Consider the following 19,124-nt stretch of genomic DNA (forward strand, 5'->3'; position numbering starts at 1 on the left):
TTCTGACCCACACCTCACCACATCCCCTTGTACCCAGCTAGTTCCTTGCCCTGAGCCCCTTTGGTGTTGGGGTGGGGGAGGAGGATGAGTGTCATTTCTGGGTGTGCTACAGATCCCTAATAGTACACTTTTATTTTCTCAAGGATCTTCTGGAAACAACATCCTAACCTACTCTTCACCCCACTCCCTGCAAGTAGAATGAAGTTAACTGAAGAAGTTTGGGGGAGGGAGGACTGGTGGAGTCTCTGCCACTCGAATCACGTGCAGACCTACCTGACTTATAGCTGGGACCATCCCTGGCCAACTCCCCCATCTCTGCATGTACCAGTGACCCAGCATTTAGGAGCAGGAACACAGGAACAATTATCTTTCTTTTACAGTTCTAAGTCTGTCCTTTAAGTAACGACAGCAGCTATTAGACGGAAGCTTATCACTGTTGTAAGACTCGGCTTCATCCTCAGAGTCAGAAAAATGATTTGTTCCAGATAACTATCTTCAATTGCTTCTCTTCAGGAAGCTCTTGCTGGTGAAATTTCTCTCTGTGTCTATATTTCATCAAATACTCATATACAGGTTATATTATGAAATACTACTTTCTTTTTATAAATAATAGTTCCACTTTATGACATTCTGTCCTTCCTCTAAACTTTAAAGGTGGGACATGCCAGAACAGATTGAAAGTGATCTAATTTGAACATTGGAACTCCCATCATTGCTCACCAGCTCACCTTTCTGAGAGGCCATCATTCTGAGACACCACCAGTCATTTCCCATACCTGTTAAAAATTCTTCATTCCAGCAAAGAGGAATGTTATGATTGAAAATGATGGTGAGACTTTCTCTTCAGTGTCCTTAATGGTCTGACTTTTCATTTCCTTCAAGGTTACTCAAAAGAGATCATAATTTTATCACAGCTCAATATCCCTAACTGTAATTCAATTTAAAATCTGGATTTTGATTCTTAATTCAGGAGTATCCATCACTGGATTCTATAATATTTCCTCCTTCAAATATAAACAAAAGTTTACATACTTTAAAAGTGATTGCATTTGCTTTTCACTTCTGACCTGCTTTGCTACTACAGAAAGTAAGAATTTTGCAAATAGTAAAAGCTTCAAATTTTGGTCAAAGTGAGTCCTATGTGCTCGTTTTCCAACTAATCTGTTATAATAAGAGCAGTGATGCTCCTGGATAATAGCTTTATTAAAAAATTGCAACTGACATGCATCACAAAGCCCAACCAAATTTTTCTTCAGAATACTTTATTTAGCTTCACCCCTTTTATCTCTGTTCACAAAGCTAGGTCAGACTCCAATTTCCAACCTCCTTGCTAACCTTTCTAATTCTAGCCTCTCTCTTGCATGCTGGCAATTTATCCTACACTCAGAGCAGTGCTTCTCAATTTTGGCTGTTTATTGGAATTATCCAGATAATTTTTTTAAAAAACACTAATGTTGGGGTCCCACTCCTACATTTAATTGCTCTGGAGCACAGCTATTTTTCAAAGCTCTCCATTTAATTCTAATAAAGCAGCCAGGGTTAAGAACTATGGAAATAAATCATCTTCCAAAAAACATTTATACCAAGTCTTCTCAAAACACTGGGGTAACTCCAAATTACCTCAAGTAATCAAATTAAAACACCTAATCCTGTGCTTTAAGACTCTTTTCCAATTGACTAGAATAGTCTCCTTTCAAAACAGCTTAAATTTATCTCCTTCCTAAAGCTTCTCCAGATTAGTCTCACCTGGCTGCCTGGAGATCGCTGTTCCCACCTCTGAGCATTCTGACTGGCACTGGTTTACAAACCCTTGGACCACAATTGATTTTGTATATTATTGTTTTAATCTTGCTTTCATAGATATCTATCAGAGGCTTTTCTTGTAATCTAAATCTCTCCGAAGTCCCACTGGGTCAACAGACAATCTCAAACAGAAATATCTTAGCGAACTTTCTCCTCTACACTAGTCATCTGAAAGAATATTCCCTGACACAGTGGCAGTTCATTTTTTTTAATTAATCATCACAGTTAAAGCCAACAATTTTAAGAACTTAAGTTTTGGGGGATGTTTGGGTTTTTTTCTTACAAAAGAAAACTTTATATCATGGTATATCTCCCTGACTCTCCTTACCATTATTCATTTATTTTAGGCATTGAAATTTGGCTTCCACACCCACTTCTCTACTGAAACTATTCTCTATGTCACAATTGACATTTTCATTCATGTCCTTTAATCATTTACTCATGATGAATGATGGGAATAAAATAATCAACAATATCAAATAATCCTTATCTAATAGTGAATAATAAGCAATTAAAATATCATGTGTTAAGTGCAATGTCAGGTGTCTTAATAGGACACAACAGAATTGTGGAGGGAGAGTCTTTGCTTAGTGTTCACGCAATTTACCTTCTCTGCGGTGTTTGAGGAGGTTCACCTCTCACATCCCTACTTTTTAAACTGCTCCCTTCCTTTGACTTCCCTGACACTATACAACCTGGGAACTCCTATTCCTCTGTTCTATCTCTGATCCCTCACTTTGTAGCTTTATTTCCTCCTACTTCCTAAGTAAAAATGTTCCACTAAGAATGGGAGCGATTTTTGAAGGGAAACTGTAGAAAGAGAAGATAGCACTGTTTATCTGAAGAATCTCACGGATCCTTAGGACTGTAGCACCAAACTTTCCACATTGGTATCTATTCTCCCTTGAGGCATGTTTTCAGTTCCCTGTTGAATGTCTCCATCTGGATAAGCCATTCACAGGTGCAATTAATCTGTCTCAAATCAAATTCATTGTTTCCAGCTACCCTAACCTAGCCCCTCCGGCTGGTTTTCCTGGCACCTTCCTTTCCTTCACATCCTTTCACTCTCTCCCAAACAGACATGTACTCAGGTCCCTTGCAGCCCCCCTTTTCAAAGTCATAGGAATAGATTCTCTTGTTCATTTCCTTTGGCCCTATGGAGTCCCTAATTCAACTCCCCACCTCAGGGCCTCCTTGCCCTAATCTCATCTGCACCTGACTGCCAGATGCCAGTCATTTTTATCCCTGCCTCCTCACTGTCTACAAGACTCTATTCACAAGGTCATCCACAATGACAGTGAAGCCTCCCCTGTTTTGAGATTAAAGTCAGACGTGTCTTGCACTTTCATGTTTCTACCCCTGTTTTTGCAGAAATCCCTTCCCTCCACCTCTGTTGGTTAAAATCTAAGTTCATATGCTCATCTCACAACCTCCTTTTCCATGAAGCCTTTTCTGCCCCACCCCAGAGGTACAGGAGAACCTCCTTTTCTGCAGTTTCAGTTTCTCCCAGTACAGTACAATAAGATATTTTGAGCCAGAGACCACTTCACTTAGCCTTTATTACAGTATATTTTAATTCTGTTTTATTCATTATGTTAATCTCTTACTTGCCTAATTATTATAATAAAACTTCATCAAGATATGTATGTCTAGGAAAAAACATAGTACTGTATACAGAGGGTTCCCTATTATCCAAGGTTTCAGGCATCCTCTGGGGGTCTTGGAGTGGGTGCCCCTCAAATAAGGGGGACTACGGTAATTGCTCTCCTTTGAATGCCTATAAAACTTTGATTACTTCTTAGAACCCCTTTCCTATGCTGCTTCATAAAAGCATCATTTCTGTTTTTAAGTATTTATCTTCACATTTTCTTCACCACCACCTGGCCCAATCCCCTTCTTGCTTGCAGGTGAGAGCCCAGGGTGCTGTGTACAGGAATGCCTACAGCACTTGGCATAGTACTGCACATAGTAGGTGCTCATTTATTGAGACAGCTATCGCTGTTGGTGCACTTCTAAAATTAAAGAAAATTAAGTGACAAATGTTGTTAATTATAATTGAACACTCATTCTTGAGTATTCATGTTACACAAATGAGAAGCTCTTACAAGGACACTTAGATTTCAGGCAGGGACCTTAATTGAACTGCTTGACTTTATCCCACCAGCAGCCAGCATCTGTGTCTAATTAACCCTTTGAGATTCTCATTTAAAATTGGTTTCTAAGTTCCACCTCTTTCGTTAATATATGAGCTAAAAAAACTAATAACCCTTCTACTCAGCTATGAAGATATAAAACATGAAAGTGGGAATTTAAAAAAAAAAAACCCGTAAACATATATGGTGTCAGTATAATGCCCTGACCTCATTGGAGAGGCAGAGAGGCATAAAGTCCTGGAGGGCAAAGAGGGTCTTTTTGAAAAGTCTTATGGCAGGATAGCCGAAAAGAGTTTCAATAGTGATTAAGCACAAAAGCAAAGGGTCAAACTGTGAAGCCGATGCTCCCCCAGGGGACTGAGGAGAGGCCATGAAAGTAAAATCAAGTCATGAAGACGCATAGTAGGCTCTTAAGACATTTTTGTTAAGTAAATGAATAAAAGATGGTTAGGATGAGGGAACAAACATGGAAGTAGGTGTGTGTTTGTAGGGGGCAATCAGGACAAGCTGTTTTGCTTATTAAAAATCCAGGAAGTTAATGGCCCATTTTAAAGTGATGACATCTTCATGCTAGGAAGTACAGGGCACTTAGTTCTTCCATAAAATAATCAGCTGTTTATTAATCTGAAAGACCAGGTCTTTAAAAAAAAATGCTGCTTTGGTAATAACAGTGAGTAGCAACTATCTATTGAGCTCACGCCAAGGTGGCAGACACTCGTATATTTCCTTCACTCCTGTATTTTCTTCATATAGAGCATCCCATGGGGATCAAGTGAAGAGGGGTTGTGTTCACCTGCTCAGACCCCAGAACTAGGAAGTGTTGCAGTTGGCTCTCAAACCTCCTGCTCATTCCCACTTTTCATACACGGATTGCTCAGGTCAATTCAACCAGAATGAATTATGGTACAAGTCGCCACAATTAAGGGTTCTCTGTAGCATGTTAGTTAACTCAGATTCACCACCATGATCTGCAAACTTACTGTATGTGTGTATTTTAAAAATGTAAAATTTGTGAAAGACTATTTGTTGCAATAGAATTACATATATGATCCAAAAGTACAAATTTTTCTGAACTATTTCTTTCAAGAATTAAAAGAGTAATAAGTAAAATGATAAATAAATAATACATTTAAAAAAGGGTAAGAAAAGGTTTCTTTTACTCATTGAGTAGGATGTGGTCATTGTATAATGGTTTTGTAGTATAGGAACTTACCAGGTAAGAAAGGAAGGGGCATCAGTTCAGCTTCACCATGTGTAAATCCACTTCTCCACCAGGAAACAATAGCACTGGGATTGAATGAAATACTTTAAAAGCACAATTTATATAAATTATCCATTGCATGCAAAAACTATTACTCTAGCTTTTTATCTTTCAGCGCTATTTGCTTCAACTTCCTTAGAGGATGTGTTGGATGCAGAGATGCACTGCCAAGGCCTGCCTTCAAGGAAAGACTTGTTGCCTTCCCTGTGCTGTGGGAGAGCTATCAGAAGAAAGCCTTCAGCTGTCAGGCCCTCTGGGATCACCTGAGCTGCAGAGAGCCCACCATGCTTAAAGACCTGCCCCAACCCTTTCCTAGGATGGTCCACATCAAATGACTCGTGGAAATGGGGTATAAAGGCCCAGCCATTTCATTCAGCCAGTGCAGCAGGTCTGAGAGGTCAGCTTAGCTCCAGAGTTCCCTGTGGGGTCCGCTGAGGCTGGTATTCAGGCCTGTGTTACACACTGACTTCTCCCCCTGCCCAGTCCTGCTGCCATACCCTTCCTTCTTCAGGTCTTGACCCAAGGGCACCTAATAAGCTGCGCTCTAAAGTCTGGCTCAGGGTCTGCCTCTCAGAGAGCCCACCAGGTGACACAGAAAAGGGGCACATTTTGATTCATACATCACACATATTTTCGCCTTAGGAAGAAAACATAATTGAGTCATATAGGCTAATTCAATTGTTTTAAAGGAAGTTCACGGCTGATTCAATCTATTTGTATGTAGTTATAGATTGTTTGGATATCTTCTATTCCCACTTTGCTAGTCACTGTGATGGATGCAACTACATGAGAGAAACTGTTGACTTAGAAGATTGTTTTAGTCCATTTGGGCTACTATAACGAGATATCTTTGACTGGGTAATTTATAAATGACAGAAATTTTTCTCACTGTTCTATAGCCTAGGAAGTCCGAGATCAAGGCACCAGTATGTTTGGTGTCTGATTAGGGCTCTCTGCTTCTTAAATGGCACCTTATTGCTGTCTTCTCGCACGGTGAATGGTGCAATAGAGCTCCCTCAGGCCTCTTTCATAAGGGCACTAATCTCATTCACCAGGGCTCCACCCTGATAACCTAGTCACCTCCCAAACACCCCACTTACTAATGCCATCACCTTGGGGGTTAGCTTTCAACATATGAATGAGGGTGGTGGGGGGATGGGGACACATAGACCTAGAAAAGAGCTTACAATTTATGATGGACATCTATTATGTTTAACCAACTCTCCTTCCCCTATCTTCTGATATTAATAATTGCAATGCTCTCCCTTCCCTTGGGAAAATGTTTCTTTCACTACTCATTGCATTAGATTCATACCCTTCCTGTACCCTTAAATCACAGGAGTGAACATGTGACTCAGGTGTGGCTAATCAGAGCACCCTCAGCCACAGGGGTTGGTCTAAGAAGTAGGCATGTTACCTAATCAAAAAAATCTTGGGTTTTTTAAATACTACCACAGGGAGAAAGATAATTTGTTTTTTCATTTCTTAAAGCAACATTTGAAGAAACTTTAAAAAGGGAAGATTTAGTCATGCCTGAGGCCAGCCTTACTTCTGGACTTTCCTGGTTGCATAAATTCATGAGACGCTTTTTAATTTAAGATAATCTGAGTTGAATTTCTGTCACTTGTCACCAACAGAGTTCCGACTTGTAGACAATCTATCTGGGGGTGAATTTATGCACCTATGAAATGATAAGTCACAATATAATCAATAGAGATTGAATACTCCTTATCTGAAATGCTTGAGATGAAAAGTGTTTCATTACCCCCATAATGAGCTGGGAAAAAAAAAAAAAAGAAAAGTGTTTCAGATTTAAGATTTTTTTCAGATTATGGAATATTTGCATATATATAATGAGATATCTTGGGGATGGGACCTAGATAGGCCTAAACATGAAATTCATTCATATTTCATATACACCTTATACACATAGCCTGAAGGTAATTTTATAGAATATTTTTAATAATTTTTTGCACAAAACAAAGTTTGCATTAAGTATTTCTGTGTGGAATTTTTCACTGGTAGCATCATGTTGGTGTGCAAAAGGTTTCAGATTTTGGAGCATTTCAAATTTTGGATTTTTGGATTAGGGATATTCAACCTGTATATGACTATATAGTATAGTTAGGTAAATAATTATGAAGACTGACATATTGTAAGTACTTAGTGTTTATTTGATTCATTCCAATTTTTTGAATTAAGAAGTAATGATTATAATTCATTTCAAAGTCAATATATAAGTTCTACAAGTTGAATACTTATAAGTATATCATTGTAATTCTATGCCAATTGCCCAATCAGAGATATCCATTTACATATATCAGAATTAAGTCCTTATGGTATTTATATAATGTGGGTAACATGGTACTAATGAAGAGTTTAGAATTAAAGAGCTCTAGGTTCTATTTCTGGATTCACCACTTATGAGCTGAGTAACCTTAGGTATGTTTTTCAATATATGAGAGCCTTCCTTCCCTCATCTACAAATGGGTATAATAGGCCTATCTTACAGGATGTTTTAAGGATTATTAGTTAAACCTGTCAAATGCCTGATAGAGTTGCTTTCTCAGAGAAGAGTACAGTCATTGACTATTATTATTTTCACAATATTGTAGTTGTAGAGTGCATAACCATAAGCTAAGAATGCTTTTATTTTCCCCAAGACAGAGTCTTGCTGTGTTGCTCAGGCTGGAGTGCAATGGTGTGATCACAACTCACTACAGCCTCGAACTCCTGGGCTCAAATGATCCTCCCACCTCAGGCTCCCGAGTAGCTGGGACTATAGGCACCATGCCTAGCTAACATTTTTATTTTCTGTAGAGTCAGGGGTCTCACTATGTTTCCCAGGCTGGTCTTGAACTTCTGGCCTCAAGAGATCCTCCCACTTCGGGCTCCCAATGTTCTGGGATTACAGGCATGAGCCACTGTGTCCAGCCTAAGAATGCTCTTAATTAAATTATCTTTCCTTCCAAAGAAAACAAAGTTTCCAGCTGGGTGTGGTGGCTCACGCCTGTAATCCTAGCTCTCTGGGAGGCCGAGGCAGGAGGATTGCTTGAGGTCAGAAGTTCGAGACCAGCCTGAGCAAGAGTGAGACCCCCGTCTTTCCTGAAAATAGAAAAATTAGCCTGGTGTGGTGGCATGTGTCGGTGATCCCAACTACTCAGGAGGCTGAGGCAGGAGAATCGCTTAAGCCCAGGAGTTTGAGGTTGCTGTGAGCTAGGCTGATGCCATGGTACTCTAGCCCAGGTGACAGAGCAAGACTCTGTCTCAAAAAAAAAAAAAAAAAAAAAAAAGAAACCTAAAAAAAGAAAAAAGAAAACAAAGTTTCCATTTTATCTACTATGGTGAAACATTGATCTGGAAGTTCTAGCCAGTGCAATAAAAAAAAGAGAGATAAATAAGAGTATTAATGGTATTAATATTGGAAGAGAGAGATAAAGTTGTCACTATTTACTGATGATGAAATTGTGTCTCTAGATCATCCAAGATAATCAACTAAAAGAGTGAATAGAACTAAAAAGAAAGTTTTAAAAGTCATATCTAATCAAAATTTATAAAACACAATTAGTTTTCCATATATACTATATAATAACCAGATAGAAAATTAGACTGAAAAAGAAAATATCCCATTCACAATTGCAACAAAAATGTGCCATATCAGAAATTGAAAGGTAAGGCCAAAGTAATTTAAACATGCAGTACTGGAGAAAGAATAAACAAATGAATGAAACAAAATTGTCATTAAATACATCCACATATATGTATATGGAAATTTATTAATGCAAAAGTTATTATTTTTAATTGGTAGAGAAAGTTTGGATCACTCAATAAATGTTGTGAAGATAACTGGCAAAACATTTTAAAATTACCATCCAAAAATAAATTCCAGATGAACTTAAGATTTAAATCTAAAAGAGCTAAAAGAAAATACACCATTACACCAAAGCAGAAACTATAATCAAAAGACTAAAAACAGTGACTATATGAAATTTTTTGGAGAAAAAAAGACACCATAAACAAATTGAAAATCAAATGATAAATTTAGAAATAAAATTGAAAGCTGTGGCAAAGTGTTAAGAGTCCTCTTGTGTAAAGAATATCTAAAAAGCAGTATCAATATGAATAACTAGATTTAGTTTAAATTAATAAATGACAAATGTAAGCTTGGTTGAATTAATGTTCTTTAGTACCTTTTACACTTGATGATTTATGAAGGTAAATGGAAATGTTAATATGATAAAATCCAATGGAACTTTTTTTTGAGCAGAGAGGATTATTTGGGTAAACTTGATTCCCAACATGTAAGGATTGAACTTGTTTTAATTAAAGTCTTTTTCATGGCACCTAGCAGGGTGTTTTATGCAGATGGATGTTTAATGATGATGATGTACACTATGATAATGTTCACACAATATGTGAAATATTTTGTAATCATGTGGACTTCTTTATGACAGCAAACATGACTGATTAGATCAATATCATTTGCATGTCATTATGGGCTTGATGTTTTCCCTTCTTACATCTTAATCATATCTTAGTACGCTCAAAGAATATTAGCAGAATTATGGTAATTTTTCATACTTTTTCATATCTTTATGAGATTCTACAGATAGGAAAAGTGGTAAGGTCTTGTGAGATGTTACTCTATAACTGCTTTAATAACATATTGCTTTGAAAATACCAACCTATGATTTTTTAATTCCAACCAGAGTGTAAGCTGCTTGTTGGCCAAAGACTTGATGTCTATTCCTTTCCTGGTACAGTCATTTGCAAGTTCCTTAATATCCCTGAGCATCAGATTTTTCATCTGTAAAAATGGAAATAATAGTGAACATTAACTAAGTTAATATAAAAAATAAATTAGCACAGTACCAGGCAGCTGCCAAAGGCTAAATAACTGGTAGCAAAAAATTAAAAATATAAAAGAGCCATATAGCTATTTATTAAATCTTCAAAACACGTATTATTTACCTAGTACCTAGTATGTATCACCAGAAACATCGTTATGGTCAATTATATACCATGAGAACAATCCTTATGACCTAGGAGCTTTTCAGGGGTATGAAAATATTTAAGACTTGAAAAACTTTATTATTGGTTTAAAAAAATGGGGAAAAACAAGGCAAATTTAAAATAAGTATTTTGTTAAATATCTGCAAAATATTACCGTTAATTTAGTATTTTATTATATTTAAAAATAATTTCTAGGTCAGGTTTCCTACCTTGGAAGAATTTTGTGTCTGCTTAATGATTGCCTAGAAATCATAGCCCTTTGAGAATTAAGCCAGTTACTTGTAGCTAAATAATTTTCAAAGCAAAATTATAAAATATTTTCAAATATAGCAAAAAAGTTACATTACTGGTGAAATGTGAATTCACTTTAATATATTCTGTATAAACTGTGATGCAGTCTATTTGTTAGGTATTGGCTATGTAAGGCTATTTAACTTGAGGATTAACTTATAAGTTTAATCCTCAATGAACTCAAGAGTCTGGTAGGGAAATGGACACACAAGTAATTATCATACTACAGCGTTATAAAGGATGTAATTATGTTGTATACGAAGTATAATAGAGACAAAAACGATGTAAGATGAATTATATAATATAAATAATTCAGGGAAAATTTCTTGGAGCTGGAGATTTTTAAAGTGGGACTTAAGGAATGAGTAGCAAGGAGTTGTTAGTTGAACAAGGTTGGGAAAAGGGAAGGACATTTGAGCTAGGAGTGAGAGCTGGGAAGTCAGGCAGGCATGAAGCGGCTTAGAGTGTGCAGTTCAGGAAGCACCTAGAGGGGGAGGCATAGAAGACGAAAGGCAGATGTTTATAAAGACAGTGGAAGACAGTAAGTGGAATGCTTGTGGAGGGCTTTGTCCTGTGAGCAATGGTAAGATCTAATGATTTTTCAAAAAATCATATTTCTTCATTTTTATTTTTTTTATTTCATCATATTATGGGGGTACAAATGTTTAGGTTATATACATTGCCTTTGCCCCCAAATAATCAGATTTCTGATTTAGAAAGGTGGCCCTGATAGTGGTGTGAATATTCATTTGGAGACCAGAGGACCTGTTAGAAAACATTGATCAAAACTGCAGAACAAAAAATGAGTGGGAGAAGGAAACCCGTGTTTGTTGAACACTTGCCTGGTGGAAGCAGCGTGTGACGTGCTTTCCCTTAGGCGATCTCATTAACCCTCACAGCATGCCCACGAGATAGATGTGGCTCCCATTTTAAAGAGGACGCAGTCTCAGAAATGTCAAGGTATCATGCCCAGTGTCAGACAGTTAATGAACAGTGGCTGTGAGGCCCAAGCACAGGTCTCTCTGATATGAAATCGTGTGTGTGTTTATTTCTGCACCACGTTGCCTTTCCAGGGGACAGACCACAAAAGCAGTGACAATGATGAGCAAAAGCGTGGACATGTTTGAGAGATATTGAGACTTAGGCTTCCAGATTTAATGTCTCGATGTGGAGAATGAGGAAAAGGTCCGAGATGACTTCCAGATGGGGTAAAAACATGGGCAAATGTAGAGGAGCTTATCTGGAGTAGAACAAGAGATTTCAGAAAGCATAGTGGACAAAAAGCAAAGCAGTCTTTGAGGAGGACACACAGACAGTGTGGACTGAAGATTAAGGCCGAGGGGCTTGCCTTTAGACAAGGCAGCTGGGGATGAGAGGCAGAGTAGTGTTAACTGGATCTGAGGTATGACTTGCCATTATTCCTTATTTTCTCAAAAAATATATATCTCAGAAGTGGGAATTTTGTTTGCTACTTAAAAAGAACCACTTTTTAGGTGGGGTGTGATGGCTCATGCCTGTAATCATAGCACCTTGGGAGGCCAAGCAGGGAGGATTGCTTGAGGCCAGGAGTTAGAGCAACATAGCAAGACACTGTCTCTACAAAATACAGAAACATTAGCTGGGCGCAATGGTGTGTGCCTGTAGTCTCAGCTACTCAGGAGGCTGAAGCAGGAGGATCACTGGAGCCCAGAAGTTTAAGGTTGCATTGAGCTATGATGACACCACTGCATTCTACCCCAGCAACAGAGCAAGACCCTGTCCCTCACCAAAGAAAGAACCACTTCTCAGCGTAAAGGATAGTATAAGTCAACATTAACCACAGAGGTTATTTACAAAATGGTAAACTCTCCACCAGTACTAATCAGAACCAGACCTGGCCGTCAAGTTTAGGAGCATCTCAGGTGTTCATGGAACCCTGGAGAACTTCTGGAAATTTGCTATCTGAACAAGATTTTCCTTACTTGGCTAGGCCTTGAGTGGTCACTGTTGGGTAGGGTCAGGTATGCCAGAGAATGTTTGCTCAGACTATGTAAGTTTATTTTAATGTATCAGATTAGGGAAAACCATTAGATTAGAAAAGGATGAAATAAATGAATTCAAATTGGCTGTTACATTAAGGGATTCCAGTGTTTTCACCTATTGTTGTAGACTAGAGTAGCCTTAAGCCTCAACTTGGAGCTTGTTAGAAATGCAGATTCTTGGGTCCTACCTTAAACCACTGGATTAGAGTCCTGTGCTTTTCTGGGAAGAAAAGCCAGTAATATGAATGTCTCAAGCACTGTCTACCCCTAGTCTCTATCTCTGTCCCTCTCTATCCTTGTACATCACTTCCCATTCCCTTCTATTCCTTCTTCTGAAAACTGAAAAATTATATTGCCTCTCTTAAACCTGGGACACACTCAGAATGTGTCTGACACATTTTGTGATGTTATTCTTTAGAGTTAGGAAGAATCAAAAGGTAATAGATGCTGAGGTGATAGAGGACATTCTAAGCTACAAACCAGAGCAGAAGTTATAAAATAAAATTATCTATAAATTTGACCACATAAAATTTAAAAACTCAAAGTCAAAAACTCAGTAAATAAATTTAAAAAGCAAGTTATAAACTGTGAAAAATAGCTGTATCATATATGGCAGACAAAAAGTACATACTTTAATTTTTAGAAACCCTTACAAACATGAGAGAAAAATATAATTACCCCAATGGAAAAGTGGCCAAGAATAGACAAGAAAAGGCAATTCACAAAAGATGAACTACAGAAGCTAATGAATGTTTGACCTCACAAGAGATCAAAGAAGAATATTAAAACAAGAAACTAATTTTCACCTACAAATTTGTTTTAAAAATTTTAATAATAAATACCTAATGTTGTTGATGGTATGGGAAAATAGCCATCCATAAACTGCTTTTGAAAATATAAACTGTTATAAATCTGGGATACAATTTAGCAATGTGTCAAAAAATCTTAAAAATATCCATAATCTTTGACCCAGAAAGAGGATCATGTTGATCTGAAAAGAATTTATTGAAAGAAAATAATCATAGATATATATAAAAATTTGTCTACAAAAATTCATCTTAGTATGTTTGTAAGAATAAAAAATTGAAAACAACCTAAACCTCCAACAATAAGTTAGAGGTTTATTATATAATATATGTCATGTCCCAAAATAGTTACTATGCAGCGTTTAATAGCTATTGGTATAAATGAAAATGTAATAAAATGAAATAATGTTTATGATATACTATTAAATAAAGTCACCTAATAAAAGAACATGTGGTGGTATCCTCATCACATAACATTGCATGCCTGTGTATTTGTTTACCTATGTCTGTGTCTATATCCATACCTGCAAGAATAAAGAAGTAGAATGTCCTTGAGGGCAAGGATTTTGACTATCTAGTTCACAATGTAACCCCAGAGTTGAGAATAGCTCTTGGGAACACAGCAGATTAATAATCTAATTTCTGATTGATGAGTTTAAGGCATTTAAATTTTTTTCTTTATGTTTCTTTAGATTTTCTAAACTTTCTACAGTAAGTTTTTTTCGTTGGAGAAAGAGCATCAATTTTAATTTTTAAAAACTGTTAATGGATAAAATTTGCTATTTATAGACAGAACCTAAGAACTAATTGTCAATATGGGGCTCATGAAATTTAAAACATCCAATTCAATCAAGATGAACTGGGCAGGTTTATAGGGAGGTTGACAAACATATGATTGCAATTCAGGAAACTTAGGGCCTATTCAGTTGTTTTGTGTTGCCCTTGTGTGATAATACTATGATTTATTTATTTTTTTTTTTTGGTTTTTTTTTTTTTTGAGATGGGGTCCCTCTCTGTTGCCAAGGCTGGAGTACAGTGGCATCATCATAGCTCACCGCAACCTCAAACTCCTGGGTTCAATCGATCCTCCTGCCTCAGCGCCCTGAGTAGCTGGGAATACAGGCATGCACCCCCACATCTGGCTAATTTTTATTTTGTGTAGAGATGAGGTCTCACTGTATTGCTCAGGCTGATCTCGAACTCCTGGCTTCAAGTGATCCTCCCACCTCTGCCTCCCAAAGTACTAGGATTGCAGGCGTGAGCCACCACACCTGGCCAGTACTATGATTTTTTAAACTTTTCCACTGAGTACCCTAAAAGAGGGATTTCAAGATTTTTTATTTTAAGTATGAAATTTCTTTGAGGTTTATCCTTAAAAGTTCATTTAAATTTTTCAATGTGCTTAGTAATATATCCAGTTTATTTCATATAAAAATATTTGATATTGTTTACCATCAAGTAAGATTGATTCCATGTTATTCTGTGGCTTGTGTGCCCACTGGCATTCCTTGTGTACCTTTAGCAGTAGGCTTATGCCAGGATGGGAACACAGCCTTAGTGAGCAGGATTAGCAGAGTCTCAGAAAACAGAGTCAAAAAAAATTTGTTAGCCTCTCTTCAAAAGAGGGTAGTTTGACTAATTGACATCAATATGTCACCTACTTGACAAGTATACCTCTAAAGAGAAAAATCACATAGGGTGAGGATTAAATGAGATATAAGGTGTTAAGTAGAATGCCTGACATGCAGTAAGCCCTCAGTAAATGTTGGCTGTCATTAATTATTATTACCATGGAGAGGTTTCCCACCTAGATGTCACTACCACTTCCATTATCAAACCTATTGCTGTTATTCTCATGTAACAACATCCCAGGCAGATTTTCCCCACAGGCAGTGGATGATCAAAATAGCTTTGTGCATCCATATTTCTCTTTATAAATTAATAAATGAATCAGCCCTAAAATACTGACCATCTCTTCATGGGTTACTCAATCAAATTTCTTTACCCTTGGAGCTGTGAAATTGACCTTAGAACATGGTGTTTTCATCGAGGTAATACTGCCCCTTGAGGCATATCTAGACCATGATTCTTTCCTAATCAATGGTTATAGCTCATTTCCCTAACTACCATTGAGAAGGGTATACTTTTCTAGTATGTCCCATAGTCCCTAAGCAGAAGATTTCAAAATATTTTGGCCATGCCCATAGTAAGAAAAATAAACTTTACGATGTGATCCAGAACACACATTGAAAGTTTCATGAAACAATACTTAATTACTACATTATCTAAAACCAGAATAGTGGGCAAATGCCACTGTCATGGGATCCACAGATGAAAGCTGGTTTTGCCTCCCTGCTTAGTCTATATTTTCTTCCCTCTCTGTTTATTCTGAACTGCACTGGTCCATGCCTTATATATATATTCTTCTCTACCTACGATTCCTGGCTGCCCTTGAGCTCTGAACATCAATATGATCCTACCTTTGTTTATATCTGTAGCAACTATTCGTCTTTTCTGAATTTTTCAGGACAATTTTAATTTTTTGTTCTATGATCCTTGGTTTTGGTTTAGAATATATGTTCCTTTGGCCTAAGTCCTCTTGTTTGTCCTGGTCCCCTAAATTCTTACCTTAGCTTCATCTAGAGACTTATAGTGATGGGGAACATTTCTCCTATGTTAAATATCCTCATTCACTCAACAGACACTTACTGTGCCAGGCACTGTTCTCCAAGCCACTAACTCCAGCTTACCCACACTTTGCCCATTCCAGCTGCCTCCATCTTCCAAATAGGACTGTCTCTGTCCATTCTGAGTGGCAGTAAGCCCTTTTGCTTAGTTCTTGATATGTGTGTGGGAGCTCATTTATGAGGCTGATGAATGCTTTCTTGGCAATCACCCTGATATAGTTCTTTTTTCATTCTGATAATTGCTTTCTTGTAGACACAGAAAAATAATTTTTGGAGTCAGTGAGCTCTGGGCTCAAATCCTTGCTCTGCCACTTATTTGCTGTATGACTTTGAATATCATTCCCTCATTTGCAACTTCATGAGTGTCTTGCAAAGATTAAATAAATAAAATTTTATACCATTTAAATGCTTAGTGTAAGTACCTAACACATAATAGGTGGCGAATAAATGTTCATCCATTCCATTCGCTTTTTTTTCTAGTTAGTATTGCATAAAGATAAGATATAGTATGGGAGCAGGATAATGTTAGCATGTCTTAAACACTTAAACTGTACTAAGTTCTTCATGTGCCTTATCTGATCTAATCTTAGAACAACCCAACAGTGTCTTATCATTTCACAGATGATGAAAGCTCAGGCTTAAGGGGATTGAGGAACTTAGCCAAAGTGACAAAATTAGTAAATTGCAGAGCTAGATTTGAACTCCCCCACTAGAATAGTGTTCAAGCTTCTGACCCCATTTGTAATACAGGATCCACTGTGGGTCAGAATTCTCTACAGATTAGATTCTGATTGCCCATTGTACACACGTGTATAATCACATTTCTTGACTTTCTCAAAGATGAAGGTTCTAGGCTTCTTCCCATTATTCTCCACCCTCCATTAGTTAGGACCATTGGGGAAACTCTTGGGCACAAAATAGTTGGAAGAAGCAGCCAGAGTTCATGATAAAAAAGCATTTGTGAACCATTTGACTATCTTTTTGATTCACCATTTTGCACAATTCTACAGTGGTCAGTATTAGACATACTGAATAACTGACTCAGCCCAAAGCCAAATGGATGTGGGCTCTGTCTGGGCGTTGAGTTTACTGCTCAGCTCACAGAGCCGCCTGGCTTGATGTTACAGCTTCTCAAACACATTTTTGTCAATTCCAAAAGGCCGTTAGGTTAGTACATGCCTAACCGCAGTACATCTGTTTGTTTTGGATAATAATGAGTGCTTTTCCAGCTGTTCATGTCTCTACCTTCTTTCTTTGTTTCCCTAGGGCTTGAGCTTTTAGCATTCATGATTTTTTTTCAAGCTGATAGACCAAATTCAGAATTATCATTCTAGCATGTCAGAGGACTTGACCTCATCCATTTTCCGACTTATGTTAAACTTTAAAATATACTCACATAGAGCTCCCTTGGAATCTAACACCTGGTCCAACATAGTTTTAACCGTCTCCATTTAATACATGCATCTATATATTTTTCTTCTTTTTACTGAATTTATTAATATTTCTTTGAATATGTAAAACACGTACATGATTCCAAAGCCAAAACTATATAACAAGATAGAATCAGAGAAGTCTTACTCCCCAGCTCACTCCCTCCTACCTGCTCCCGCCCTTCCTTCAGATCTAATTATTTACATGTTCTTTAACATTTAAAAGTATAATATACATAGAGTGAAGTATTCACATCATGAATGAACAGCTGGATGAATGCTCATAAACTGAATATGCCCATGTATCTACCATTCAGGTGCAGAAATAGAATATTACCAGCACCCCAGAAACTGCCTTGTGCCTTTCCTGGTCACTACCCTTCACTTCTCCCCTGAGACAATTGCCCTCAACATCAAACAGATGTTGAACTATAAGTGGAATAATTCAGTGTATGTTCTTTAGTGCTAGGTTTCTTTCACTCACCAATATATTTATGAGATGTATCCCAGTTATGTATAGTAGAAGTGTTCACTCTTTTTTGTTACTGTTAATATATTCTATCATATAGCATATACAGTATACCATAATTTATTTACCCATTTTGCTGTTGATGGGGATATGAGTTTCTCACTTTTGGCTTTAACCAAGAGTGCTTCTTAATACATTCTTGTCCATGTCTTTTGACAAACATATACATTTCTGGTGGGTATATTCCCAGGAGTAGAATTGCTGGGTCATGTGGTATTGTGTATGTTCAGGCTTTAGTAGATATTGCCAAAGAGTTTCTAAAAGTGGATGTTCCAATTTACACTTCCAGCAATGTATAAGAGTTCCATTTGTTCCTTATGTTTGCCAATACTTTATAATGTCTTGTTAATTTTATCCATTCTGGTAGGTATCTCAATGTGCTTTTATTTTTGCTTTTCCCTGATGACTATTTGTACTAGTTTTTGATTTATTCTTCCATTAATTATTTTTGAAAAAAATACACATGCCCTTTTATTTCACAAAGATAACACTCTCTATATGTACTGTTTTCTGTTTTGCCTATTGCTTTTTTCACTTAATATATCCTGGAGATCTCTGTGTATTACACAGTATCAAGATCTTACTCATTTCTTTTTATAGGCATATATTAAATAGTATTCAATTATATGGTTACACCTTAGTTTATTCCATCAGTCCTCTCTTAATGGACATTTAGGTTGTTTCTAAACTTTCCTATTAAAAATATGCTGCAATTAATAGGCTTATACATATATCTGTTCATATTTTTGCTATCTTTGGGATAGATTCTTAGAACTGGTATTGCTGGTTCAAAGACAAATACATATGTAATTTTGTTAGATATTGCCATATTTCTCTCCATAGAGATTATACCATTTTATATTCCCACAAGTGACCTGTGAAACATGTACCTATATTTTGTGCAATAAATCTTTTCTCTTAGAATATTCAATAGCCAGGGAATTAAGATACTGGTAAATTTTTTAAAAGTAAAGAATCTTCAAAAGTAAAATATTTGATTAACTATAACACTACAACCTCATAAAGCATTTTAATGTTCCTTAGATGTGTACATATTGAAATTGAGTTAATAATATAATATGTATTTTTTAATTCATATTTTTAAATGTCATTCTGACAGGCTGGGAGAC

The sequence above is a fragment of the Eulemur rufifrons genome, chromosome 29 (assembly GCF_041146395.1).
Source record: "Eulemur rufifrons isolate Redbay chromosome 29, OSU_ERuf_1, whole genome shotgun sequence".
Lineage (NCBI taxonomy): Eukaryota > Metazoa > Chordata > Mammalia > Primates > Lemuridae > Eulemur > Eulemur rufifrons.